The sequence below is a fragment of the Ctenocephalides felis genome, unplaced genomic scaffold, assembly GCF_003426905.1.
Source record: "Ctenocephalides felis isolate EL2017-DRISC unplaced genomic scaffold, ASM342690v1 CF-g0.4_SCAFFOLD_03572, whole genome shotgun sequence".
Lineage (NCBI taxonomy): Eukaryota > Metazoa > Arthropoda > Insecta > Siphonaptera > Pulicidae > Ctenocephalides > Ctenocephalides felis.
In genome coordinates, this window is record NW_020539726.1 from 129,114 (window position 1) to 142,482 (window position 13,369).

Below are 13,369 nucleotides of genomic sequence, written 5' to 3' on the forward strand. Positions count from 1 at the left end.
TTTTGGAATGTCCTAGACGTTGAAAGTTTGAACATTGTAGTATTTCTCGGGCTAAGTGTCTTGGCTCAATCTCACCATTGGTATTGTAAAGGAAATTAATTTTATAAAAGTTTTTATTGTTTGGCTTCTGCTCTATTGAAATCTATTGCCCTCCCAGTACGTGTGCTTGGAGTTGAAGTCGCCTCCAACAATAAATGGCGTTGAAAAATGACTCAAATTGGCTTTTCAGGATTGTGTGTCTGGGAGGGCAATAGATTGATGATATAGTTATAAATTTATGAAGAAATTGTACGGAAATGTTTATAGCCTGCAGAAAATGTTCACAAAAAGGTTCCATGATGTGGTGTTTTATATTTGATTCTATTATTATTGCTGTCCCACCGTGAGCTTTATCGTCAGGGTGATTTGTATTATAGATGGACTATTGAGGTATCGTTATATAACATCTGCTTGTGAAGTGTGTCTCTGATATGAGAAGTATATCTATGTTGTGTTGTATAATGAAATGTTTAACTTCTTTTAAGTGCTGTATTAAACTATTGGCGTTCCATATTCCAAATTTTGAAATTTGTGTCCATTATTTGTTATTGCGAAGAACGATTGTCAGAAGTTTGAGCATGATGCCTATTTGGTCTACTAAGGTCTTTATCATAGATTTTAATTCATGTATGTCATTTTGATAACTTACATTTGTTTGATTGATCTTTGTAGATGATTCATGTTCTTGAGGATTTTGATGATTATTTGCGTTTTGTTCGTTGTTAACTATTTGAGAAAAGGGAACATTTTGCCGTATTAGTGAGGGTCTGCTACTTGTAGTAGGTTGTTGTGCGATTTCTTTTGTCCTTAGTGGTGGGAATCGCCGATGTTTTTCTGCTTGATATATTGGGCACCGTTTATAATTAGCTGGATGGTTTGAATCGCACAATGCACATCTTACGTTACTGTTAATTGGGCCCTTCCATGAGCAATCTGAAGTGAGATGATTACCGGCACATTTTACGCAACGTGGATCTTTTGTACAATAGTTTCTCGTATGTCTTAGACATTGGCACCTGCTGCATTGAGGAACTTCTCGAGGATGGCGCATAGTTTCGATTATAACTTTTGTTTTATATAATAATTCAGTTGCATATATTTTATTATTATTTTTGTCTTGCTGCAGTTCAACAACGAATATGTTTAGCGGAAGTTTAGTAGTACGCTGTCTTAGGTTGTAAATTCGTATGACCTTATGCCCAAGATCTGAGATTTCTTTTGACAAGATTTCGATGTCAGTACTATGGTGAAGATTTTTGATTACAATTTTAAATGCCTTTTTTGTTTTTTCCTGGTATGAGTGAAGTTGAGTACCTTTGTCTTTCAATAATTTGAGGACAGTATTGTATGTGTGGGAATCCTTGGTATTAATTTTAACTTCCTTCAAACCAATGGTCTTGTATGAATAGACTTTCTGAACATTATTTTCTAGCAATTCTATTAGAGGTTTTATGTCATTGACCCCATGTACAAAAATCGGTGGCGGAGTTACAACTTTTTCTACTGGAGGCGCTGAAGTTGAAGGCTGTTCATCCATTTTGTTGTTTTCCGGACCTACCGATTGTAATACATTATAATAGTTATTGGTTGGTATCGGATCTAACCAATAATTTTTTGTGGTTGCCTTTTTTGTGACATTAGCGGTTTGTGCAGATTCATTTTGCTGTCTTTTTTTACTCATGGCCAGTTTCCACTCTTGATATTGCGCGTTGAAACGCATGTCCCTGAAAGTTACTGGATATGGTTTGTGCGATTGCAAATTATTGTCACTTGGAAACATTTCGATATCTTCTGACGTTTGCGAGGAAGTTCGCTGTTGATTCATTTGTAGTAGAATATGCGTTTCGACAAATTCTGCGTTAGTTGTAGAATCATCTTGTAGAATTTGTTGTGATTCAGTGATAAAATTTTCAGAAATATTATTCATGATTTAAGACTTTGAAAAATTAACTTGTTGAATGACACTTATTTGACACGATGAAAATAATAATTATAAATGTCACTGTGTTTATAAACAACGCCATGTCCCCCGCAATGGGGACACGTGATTGGCAGCAAACTACGCAATGCGGGCACTGTCGCAGGTACTGACACAGGTACAAAACACTATTGTTTACACTATTACTTGTTATATAAATGACTGGTATCGGCTGAGCGATGTGTATCGTTCGAAGTCTGAACGAAGACAAACACTGGACAAGAAACAATAACTTGATGTAAAAATGCATTCCATAGTCACCATTAAGTCAGAAATTCTTTTTTTTTCTTTTGAATCATTTTAGTTGTTCATGCTGAATGCATTACATCTTATAGAATCGATCTGTCAATGACTTCGATCGATTGTATAAATTTTAAATTTAAAAAATATAAATGAACAGGCAAATGGGTTTAGAACAATATCATTATTAACTTCCCGAAGGAGGAGTATATGTATTTTATGATGCTGTTTGGTAATTTGATTTAATAATTCATGTTTTCATATGTAATTATTAAACTTTTATTTTTATTTTGTCGATTTAGAAATTTTGGCAAAATGAAATATCAATCTTAAATACGAGTATTCTATAAAATGGTATTGTCATGTTGTTTTCATCCTCATTTTGTTTACATGATTTGCAGATTATTGAGATTGATTGTAGATTTATTTAATTATTATTCAAACAGATTAAGTAAGGTATAAAATATTTCAAATCTTCTTCATACATTAGGCAGTCTATATATATTTGTGCTATGTATAAATCTCCATTATCTTTTGCAATGCAATAATTTCAAAACAAATAAATGCCGAATCAAATTAAATATGATAAGATAGACAAAATTATCATTGCTGAATGGTTTTTGAAAATATTATGTGAAATTAGTTTATGACTAATCATAAATGCACTCATTGAAATTCTTTTACTTTATTAGCTGATATACATATTGTATCGTTTTTTGTATGGTGTCTTTTAAGCAGATCGAAAAAAACAAAAGAAATTTGTATAAAGTTATTATTCTGAAGAATATTTCTTATTTCGCATGTTTTGCGTTATTTCGCTCAGAAATCAACGGAATTACATCACGGTCATTTTTACAAAATAAAAATACAAAGATATAAGGTCATTTTTACAAAATACCTTATACCTTTATTCACAAAATATACTAAAATTGAAGTTTTTTTACTATTTGTGATTTCGTATTAAGGCAAAAATCCAGGTTATATTAATAAATTGGGTGTATGAATTAATAAACATATTGATATGCGGCTAATATTGATAAAATTAATAATTTTACAAATAACGGAGATGAAGCAAATTGCATAAAGGTATTCTACTTACAACTACACAATTTATTCTGGTACAGCATAATATAATTAGCATCTCAATATTTATGTCTCTATTATATTTTTCTCAAAAACTGCAATAAGGAGCCAATTGTTACTGACTTGTACGCATGCCGATTATACTCGTCAATGACAAGTATAATCGCCAGTCCAAATTATATCGGTATCATACATCGGTAGCATTTTACATGGCTTTTGCGAAAATGTGAAAATTCACACTTGCAGAATGTATCTGATTTAGGACTCAAATTCGGCAAAACACATCTTCAATAGCCATGTTTGAATTGGAATCTATAACTTGCTCATATATGTATATAGACAGGCAAATCAATCATTTTTATTGTGTAAGTTTGAATAATTGATATATTAAATGCAATACATAATATTTTTGTTTAATTCGGAAGGATGTATACTAATTGACATTACAAACTGTCTCTAAAATCACAATAAAGTTTGTTCACAACATCGCTATCATAACTTCGCATATAATATATTCGGAACATGTTCACTTTGATATAGCCCAAACCGGGAAAACCCGCTAACTGCAGCGCATAAGTAAACTTTGATAATATCTCGTGTACCTAATACAAATATTATGGTTGCAGCCCTGCTGGAAGTATATTTATCTAAAATACTGTTTACATGTCCGCTCAATAGTTTCAAGTTAGCTCAATGATTCAGCATTAAAAGTACTTAATTCATGCCTTATAGTTATGTATTGTTTATTATCTACTTTACGAATAAATCATAAAAAAGCATAAAAAACTGCTGGAACTATCTTATTTGCTTCAAATTCTAGTCTAATTGCGTATGGTATGGCCATAGATGAACAAGTATAATGTGCTTTGTGCATTAAGGTGAATTGGTGTTGTTGTTTATTTGTCTCTTCAAAAAAACACACATAGGCTAATCATTGCATTTTCTTAACAAGTATGAATTTTCGAATATTTTTCTTAATCTTACACATGCTAATAATTTGATATGCTGTAAAAATATGTGAAGGTACGTTGCAATAGATATATATGGATACATATGTTGAGATGTATCATTTAGAGTTGTTGCGGATAAAGCATTAAAATCTTTTGTTTAGATACAAAAAATGCGCGACACACATATGCACTTTAAACACTCACATTTGAATACAGATTATATTATTACCAAAGTTTTTCTTACATAAGCTTATTATAGCTAGTTGGTTTGGTATTTAGCCTTGAGGCAAGTTACATAAACTTCCCGATATGTTTAAATAATCGACTTAATCAATAAAAAAAAAATTATGAGTCATTTAAGTATTCCGAGTGGATTTATCACACATAATTGAAAACGAACGAACACTTTGACTCCGAGTATTTTCTAAAAGCAAATTTTCAAAGATCAATGATTTTTAGAGTTGAGCCAATTTTTTGTAGGACTTTAATTGTTTATTATGTTCAAGACCAAGTACTCTATTATTATACCAAGTAAATAGTCCAATTTTAAATTTAACAAATGTCAAAAGAACTACTCATTTTCTCAAACTTTGATGAATTTTTAAAATCAAACTATTTGTCGTAAGGCCGTAATATTTTAGTACGTTCTATAAGACCATGGTATACATCGCTAAAAAAAATTCCATAAAAATCGGCTTAAATTTTTTTGAACAGTTAATTACAAGAAAACGGCTCGCTAAATTTTCACCTAAAACTAATCAGTACTATTTCCAACTAATATCTTTCAAACAGTTTTTGATTTTTTAAAATCGGTACGGTAGGATGAGCTTAAATGTGGACGATAAGTTTAACACTTTTTTTTAAATTACAAAGAAACGGCTTGGCAGAGCGTCGCACAAAACTGCCAAACGATAGTCTTCATTCAGATACATGAAATGGCTTTTAAATTTCTAAAATCGGTTCAGGCGTTTTTGAGAAAACGTCGATCAAAAGTCTAATTTTGACAAATGCCAAAAAAACAATACCAATTTTTGCAAACTTTGACGAATTTTTAAAGCTAAACCAGTTGTCGTAGGGCTGTAATATTTTAGTATGATCTAGAAGACTATGGCATTTACCATGAAAAAAATAATCATAAAAATCGTCGAAATTTTTTTTGAACTTTATTACAAGAAAACAGCCCGGCCGATCTCTACCAAAAACTAATCAGCACGATTCCCAACCAATATCTTTCGAACGGTTTTTGAATTTTCAAAATCGATTCAGAATTGCGGGCTAAAACATAGACGAAAATTTTTCTCTATTCTGCGATTTATAAAGAAACGGCTTAGCCGATCGTCGCACAAAACTGACAAACAATAGTTCTCGTCGAGATACATCGAATGGCTTTTAAGTTTTTGAAATCGGCCCAGCTGTTTTCGAGAAAACGTCGATTTACGGCAAAAACTCTGTTCACATATACACACACACACAAATTTAATCTTATTCGATTCATAATGGCTTGAAACGTCGAGAAAACATAAAATTAGCGAATCGTATTTTTTGATGAAAACAAACTTTTCCTTCGGGAAGTTAAAAATTCAAAACTTAAATATTATTATCACTATTTCAATTCACTGTGAATTATTCACATATTTAAGAAACATAAACTTTGGTTTTGAATTACATACATATCATATTTCAACGTTATATTGCTATGCATATCGGTAAGACCAACTTTTTGAGCATTTAGGTAAATCACTAATTTGATTTCTGTTTATATAAATTATGAATCATTATGGTTAAGTAAACGATATGTGTATTTTTTGTGGACGAAAGGAATATTATTGCTTCTAGTGCGTGACCAAAGGGTGGGTAATGCCAAAATGTGCTACGTACATATGCACTTCGAACACAAATATTTTTTACAGTGATCATCTACTTCCAAGATTTGCTTTTGTGCCGCGTTGCTGTATAACGGATGAATATTGGTACGGAAACCAAAGAAATATGAATAAAACTTGTATTTCTTATTAAAATATCTTAAAATTTGTTATCTTCTCCTAATCATTATACATTGAATGATTTTTGGATCATTCAATACGGATACATCGTTATCTCAAAAACTCGATTACTATTTTCTGCACTCTATGCTCTGTATCTCCTTAGCGGCTGGATCTGCCTTTGCCAAAAACTAATAAGCACATTTCCCTGTCAATGGGAATCGAATGTTTCTTGAACCATTCAAATCGCGTAATCAGTGCGCCCGAAAACAGAACACAGACACACACATCAATTTTTCAAAAGTGAGGTATTGCCAAAATTTTCATTTTTGATTTTCGGCCCATTACTGTAACTACCATACGGGAAGTTAAAAAAAAAGAAAGAAGAAAATGATCAAAAGAGTATTTTTCATTTCGAGCAATTTAAAGTTAATACAAGTTTACAATATTCAATTTATTTTTTGTAATTTTTTTTTAACTTCCCGAAGGAGAAGTTTATGTTTTCATCAAAAAATCCGATTCGCTAATTTTATATTTTCTCGACGTTTCAAGCCATTCTGAATCGAATGAGACTCAATTTGGAGAAAGGATGTGTGTGTGTTTGTGTGCGTGAACACATTTTTTGCTGTAAATCGTAGTTTTCTCAAAAACGGCTAGACCGATTTCAAAAACTTAAAAGCCATTCGTTGTATCTCGATGAGGACTATCGATTGTAGGTTTTGCGCTACGATCGGCCGAACCATTTCTTCATAAATCGAAGAAAATTGAAAAAAAATTCGTCCACGTTTTAGCCCGCAATTCTGACTCGATTTTATACATTCAAAAACCGTTCGAAAGATATTGGTTAGGAATCGATCTGATTAGTTTTTGGTAAAGATCGGCCGGATCGGGTAGTAAAGTGTTGAAATTTTTTTTCGACAATTTTTATGTTTTTTTTTGACAGTAGATACCATAGCCTTATAGATCATACTAAAATATTATCGTCAAAGTTTGCAAAAATTAGTATTGTTTTTTGGCATTTGTCAAAATTAGACCTCTTATCGACGTCAGCTTCAATAATTGTATTATATTTTGCAAGCGGTCAGATTGAATTTTACGGTTTATTAAAATTGCATGAAAAGCTTACAAAAGTGTACAGATAATTAAATAATTGCTTACAAAAAACCATACATAATCGAGACTCTAATGTGCGTTTGTGGAATCAAAGAAATGTCTTACATTTCAATCAAGATATAGAAGCGAATATGGAATCGGACAGTAAACCATCAGAAATCCCAAAACTACGAAAGACCGTTATTGGATCCAGCAAATACAGCAAGATACCTCGCGAAGAAGGTCGGACCAATATGTTTACATCGGAAAAGGTCTCGCTGCGTTTAACTTCATCAGTTTCTGACTCAAGACAGGAAGTAATATCATCTAGTAATAGTGCATCTACAAGCCTCACTCAACCACATTCTGATGTCAAGAAACCTCCTAATCATGGCAAGTAGCCAATTTCAAAAAAAGAAAAACTTCATTTGAACCATTAGGAATAGATGTCAAAATTCAAAACAGATTTTCGGCCCTTTCAACAATAGAAACAGCTAATGATGACAACTCAGTTAAACCGGCTCCAGTCAGTAAGCCCCCTCCAATATTTATTTACGGAGTTGACGATATTAATGATATGTCTAATCAATTAAATGAAATAATTCCGCACGATCAATATTTCCTGAGAAGTTTAGCTAACAATACATTTAAAATTCTATGTAATTCTGTCGACCATTTTCGAACTTTATCCAGACATCTAAAAGAAACTAATGCCGTATATCATACATATCAATTAAAAGAAGAGAAGGCTTATAGGGTTGTTCTTAGAAATGTACACTTTTCAACAAGCACAGATGCAATTAAATTAGAACTATTAAAACAGGGTCATGTCGTACGTAATATCCTAAATATTAGACATAGAATAACAAAAGAACCTCTTAATATGTTTTTTGTTGATCTGGAACCAAATAGAAATAACAAAAATATTTATAACATTTATAAATTATTCAACTGCATAATACGCGTCGAACCACCGAGAAAGTCCAACAACATTATACAATGCACTCGCTGTCAACTCTTTAATCACACCAAAAAATACTGCAATAGACCATTTGCTTGCCTAAAATGCGGTGACAATCATAATACTATAGCTTGTACCAAAGATCCGAATGCTCCGGCTTGTTGTTATTTTTGCGACGGTGCTCATCCAGCTAATTATCGCGGTTGCTCATACTTCCAAAAAATTAAAGAACAAAGAAACAAAACTCCAGTAAATCAATCAGTCATAAATCCAAATCCAAATAACCAAAATTTTAAAAATTCTAATAATTCTAATTCTAATAATAAAATAAACAACATTTCTCCGGCCTTAAATCCAACAATTCAAAATTCATCCTATGCAGACATTGCAAAAAACAATTACTCTGCTTCTAATCATTCACCTTCAAATCCTGATTCTGATTCTCTAGCAACACTTATTTTAGAATTTAAAAATATCTTCAATCAGCTTTTGCAACAGAACACCATAATAATAAATATGTTATCCACGTTAGTCAACAACAAAAGCAATGGCAAAAATAATTAAAATTGCTGAATAGAATGCCAACGGTTTAATACCTCACATAAATGAAGTAGAATGTTTTTTAAAGTTAAACTTAATAGATATCTTATTAATCTCAGAAACTCACTTCACTGAAAAAAACTACTTCAAAATTTATAACTACACTACTTATAATTCAAATCACCCAAGTGGCAGGGCTCGCGGCGGTTCGGCTATATTAATCAAAAATAATATAAAGCGTTTTGTTCTACCAAATATTTCTGATGATTTTCTACAAGCAACTCAAATTTCTGTTGAAACAAATTTATATAATTTTTGTGTTTCTGCTGTTTATTGTCCACCAAGATTCAAAATTTCTTGTGCTCAGTTTTCTTCATTTTTCTCTCAATTAGGTAATAAATTTATCATTGGTGGTGACTTTAATTGTAAACATATTGCCTGGGGTTCTAGACTGACTACAGCCAAAGGAAAGATTCTTCATGCAGCCATAGGGCAAAATAACCTCTCCTTTATTTCAACTTGCAGTCCCACTTATTGGCCTTCTGACCCTACTAAAGTTCCAGACCTTTTAGATTTTTTTATTGTGAAAGGTATTGATCTTTTAAATCTCAATATTGAATCTAGTTACGATCTCTCTTCAGATCATTCTCCAATACTTGTGACGTTTAGCACATTTCCTACTCCAGTTATCAACAATCATATTCTACACAACAATCTTTCTAACTGGATTCAATTCAAATCCATACTTGATTCAAAATTATTTCCAAAATCTAGGCCTACAAGCGTTATTGATATAGAAAATAATATAGATTATTTTTCTGAGATTGTACGTGAAACAACCAAGCAGATCACCCCGAATATTAATCCAAGAAATGATAATCTAATAATTCCGCAAGAGATTAAGAAGCTAATTGCACAGAAACGAAGAGCAAGACGAACCTGGCAACATTCTCATCTACCAACGGATAAGACATCGCTTAATCATCTCAATAACACGCTGAGGAAAAAAATGAAAGAATGGAAGAATTGTACATTCAGGTCGTATATATTGCAGTTAAATAGGTACGATAATTCCATATGGAAACCAATCAGAAACAAAAGTAAACCCCTACAACAAAACCCTCCTCTGAAAATAACCAACCAAAACGGATTCATTTGGGCAAAAAGCAACGAAGAAAAAGCGGAGGCATTTGCTGATCATCTAAGTAGCATTTTTAGCGCTCGAAATATTTCCCAGAATAATTTAATTAACAATTTCGTAAATCAACCCATACATTCTACACCGTTAGGACATTTCTCACCAAATGATGTCTTATGTGAAATAAAAAGGATAAAAAATAGATCTTCGCCAGGTATGGATAAAATTACTCCAAAGATGTTAAAAGAATTGCCTACAAAAGGTATCTTATATATAACAAATATTTTCAACGCCATACTTCAATACAATTATTGGCCCACAGCGTGGAAGACTGCAGAAATTATTATGATCGCTAAACCAAACAAAAACCATCACACTGCTAGTTCAAACCGTCCTATCAGTCTTTTATCGATATTATCGAAAATTTTAGAGAGACTTTTGTTGCAGAGATTGTCAGAAGATCATCCGAATGATAGTTGGATTCCTCACCATCAGTTTGGCTTCAGAAAAAATCACTCTACAATTCAACAATGCAACAGAACGGTGTCTCGTATTCTTGAAGCCATGAATAGAAAGGAACACAGCGTAGCCGTATTCTTAGATGTCAGTCAGGCTTTCGATAAGGTTTGGCACTCAGGACTCCTATATAAAATCAAAACAACTTTTCCAAACTACTTCAATATCTTAAGCTCATATTTGCTTAATAGAAAATTTAGAATCAAAATCAAAGATGTGACTTCGAGCATCAGAAATATAGAATGCGGGGTACCACAGGGCAGTGTGCTAAGTCCTGTACTTTATCTTCTTTTCACAAACGATATGCCCACAGATGATCTTCTAACCATATGCACTTACGCCGATGACATAGCAATTATTTCATGCAATTCCGATATTAGAACAGCAACTTGTCAGTTACAAAATTATTTATCTAGTCTCGAAAAATGGTTTTTAGATTGGAATATCAAAATCAATATCGAAAAATCTCAGCACATAATTGTTTCTCTAAAACATCACAACAGTCCACCTATCATCATGAACAATTCAATAATTCCATTATGCAATACTGTCAAATATTTAGGCATGCACATTGATTCGAAATTGACATGGAGAACGCACATTGAATATAAAAAGAAACAAATCCAACTGAAAATAAAAGATTTTTACTGGCTTTTTGGGAGGAAATCTGAAATCTCTCTCGATAACAAGGTACTTTTGTATAAAACTATTATAGTGCCCATTTGGACTTATGGAATCGAACTATGGGGTTGCTCTTGCAAATCTAACATAAACATCATTCAAAGGTGCCAGAATAAAATTCTGCGTATCCTTACTAATGCGCCTTGGTATATTTCGAATTTTTGCCTACATAAGGATTTGAAAATCTCAACAGTCAACGAAATGATCAAGATTAGAAGTTCATCTTTTAACAACAAATTAATCCAGCATACAAATCCTACAATTCAAGCGATTCAGAGACCGATAAGAAGATTGAGCAAGAAATGGCCTTCCGATCTACCAAACTCCTAGCCCAATGTCTGCACGCGTCCTGACGTAGTACGCGGCATACATCATCACGTCATCGTTCATTTATGTTATTATTTTTGTATTACTGTTTTAATTTAATTTTTATTTCAACTTTTTTCATTTTATATTCAATGTATTGCATTTTGTGTTTTTTGTATTTTTTTTTTTTGCTCATATCAATTTTGTAAATAAGACATTAAAGTCTTGATTAACAAAAATAAATTGTAACAAAAAAAAAAAAAAAAAAAAAAAAAAATATTTTGCAAGCGAACTTTAAAAATTAAAAATCTTAGTACAAAACCCAAAAAAGTTGTAACGAATTTGTTCTTTATCAAAATATCTGATAATTTGATGTGCAAATGTCTAATGATCGTTTTGGATTGCCAAATATGATCTTTTTTAACATTTTTCTTTGTATCTCCAAAACCGCTAGACCTGGATCTAGAAATCTGCCTACCTAAAAACTAGTCCATTCTTTATTTTGTCAATACAGATAAAATGTTTTTTGAATCATTCAAATCGAGCGCTCCATTACCTTAAAAACTGAATTACCAATTTTGGCACTATTTTTCCTGTATCTTTGAAACGGCAGGACCTGTCTTAGCCAAAAAGTAATCAGCACGTCTCCCCACCAGTAGGATTCGTATGTTTTTTGAATCATTCAAATCAGTTGATCCATGCGCCCGAATCGTAGACGAAATATTGTATCCAAACCTACACACACAGACACACACATACACACAATTTTTATAAGGTATGCCCAAATGTTCGGAAACCTTTGTATCGTAATGATATTCAAAAAAAATTATTTTCGATTTTTTGCGATTAGGATAGGGCGGGGATAGTTGAGCAAATTTTTACTTAAACGGATGTACCTTCTCAATGAAAAGTTTCAATGAATTGCTATACGGCTTAATAGATTTGTTGTTAATCGCTTAACAAAAGTGTTAATACTATTTTTTGTTAATAAGTAAAATTTAAAAGCTACAGCTGTTTAAATGCAAAAGGTCAAGTATTCTCAATGTACCCCATAGGTGGGGCAAGTTGAGCACTAAGAAAGTATAATGAAACCATAGGTTCAATGTCGATTAGTGATGAAATAAAATAAGTTTGTAATAACCAGTTCTATATTTATAGTCTCTATTGACAGAGAAAACAAAATTTATAGCAAGTTTCTTTGAATAATTAACGAAAAGTAGAATCAACAAAACAATATCGTATCTTAGGAATTATTTTACTATTATATTCAGTATTTTTGTTTAAAATCATTATTTGTTTTTATTATTACCCATAGACTTAGCTTAAATCTTAAAAATAATAATTAATTTCTGGAAGTTTATGGTAATTGTCTTAGTGACAGAACAAGTTTAGCAACTATGCTCAACTAACCTCAACTCGGAATTTCAAAATAAAAGTGAATTTATGAAAAAACCGCTAGAATTATACCCAGAATTTCTGTGCATATTAAAAGTACTATATTTATATGGAATAATAATATTATATAATTACTTTTTGGTCTCAAAATAAACAAAACGCCCGTGAGCCTCACCAATTTGTCCAGCGGCCACTAGCCATCGCGGTATGTTTATTTATCCCAAACCTCTATCTTTCCGCCATATAATGCCTAAACGGACGGTGAATAGTTTTCGAGATATTTCGATTGCTCAACTTGCACCTATGCTCAACTAGCCCCGCTCTACCCTACTATAACTTACTCTACAGAGTGTTAATAAATTAATAGTTCTATAAAAGTAACTAATGATTTGTCATATCTTAAGAATAATTGATGTATTTGTACATGCTTGTGTGTGAAATAATTTAGAAAACATTTTATATGTCGGG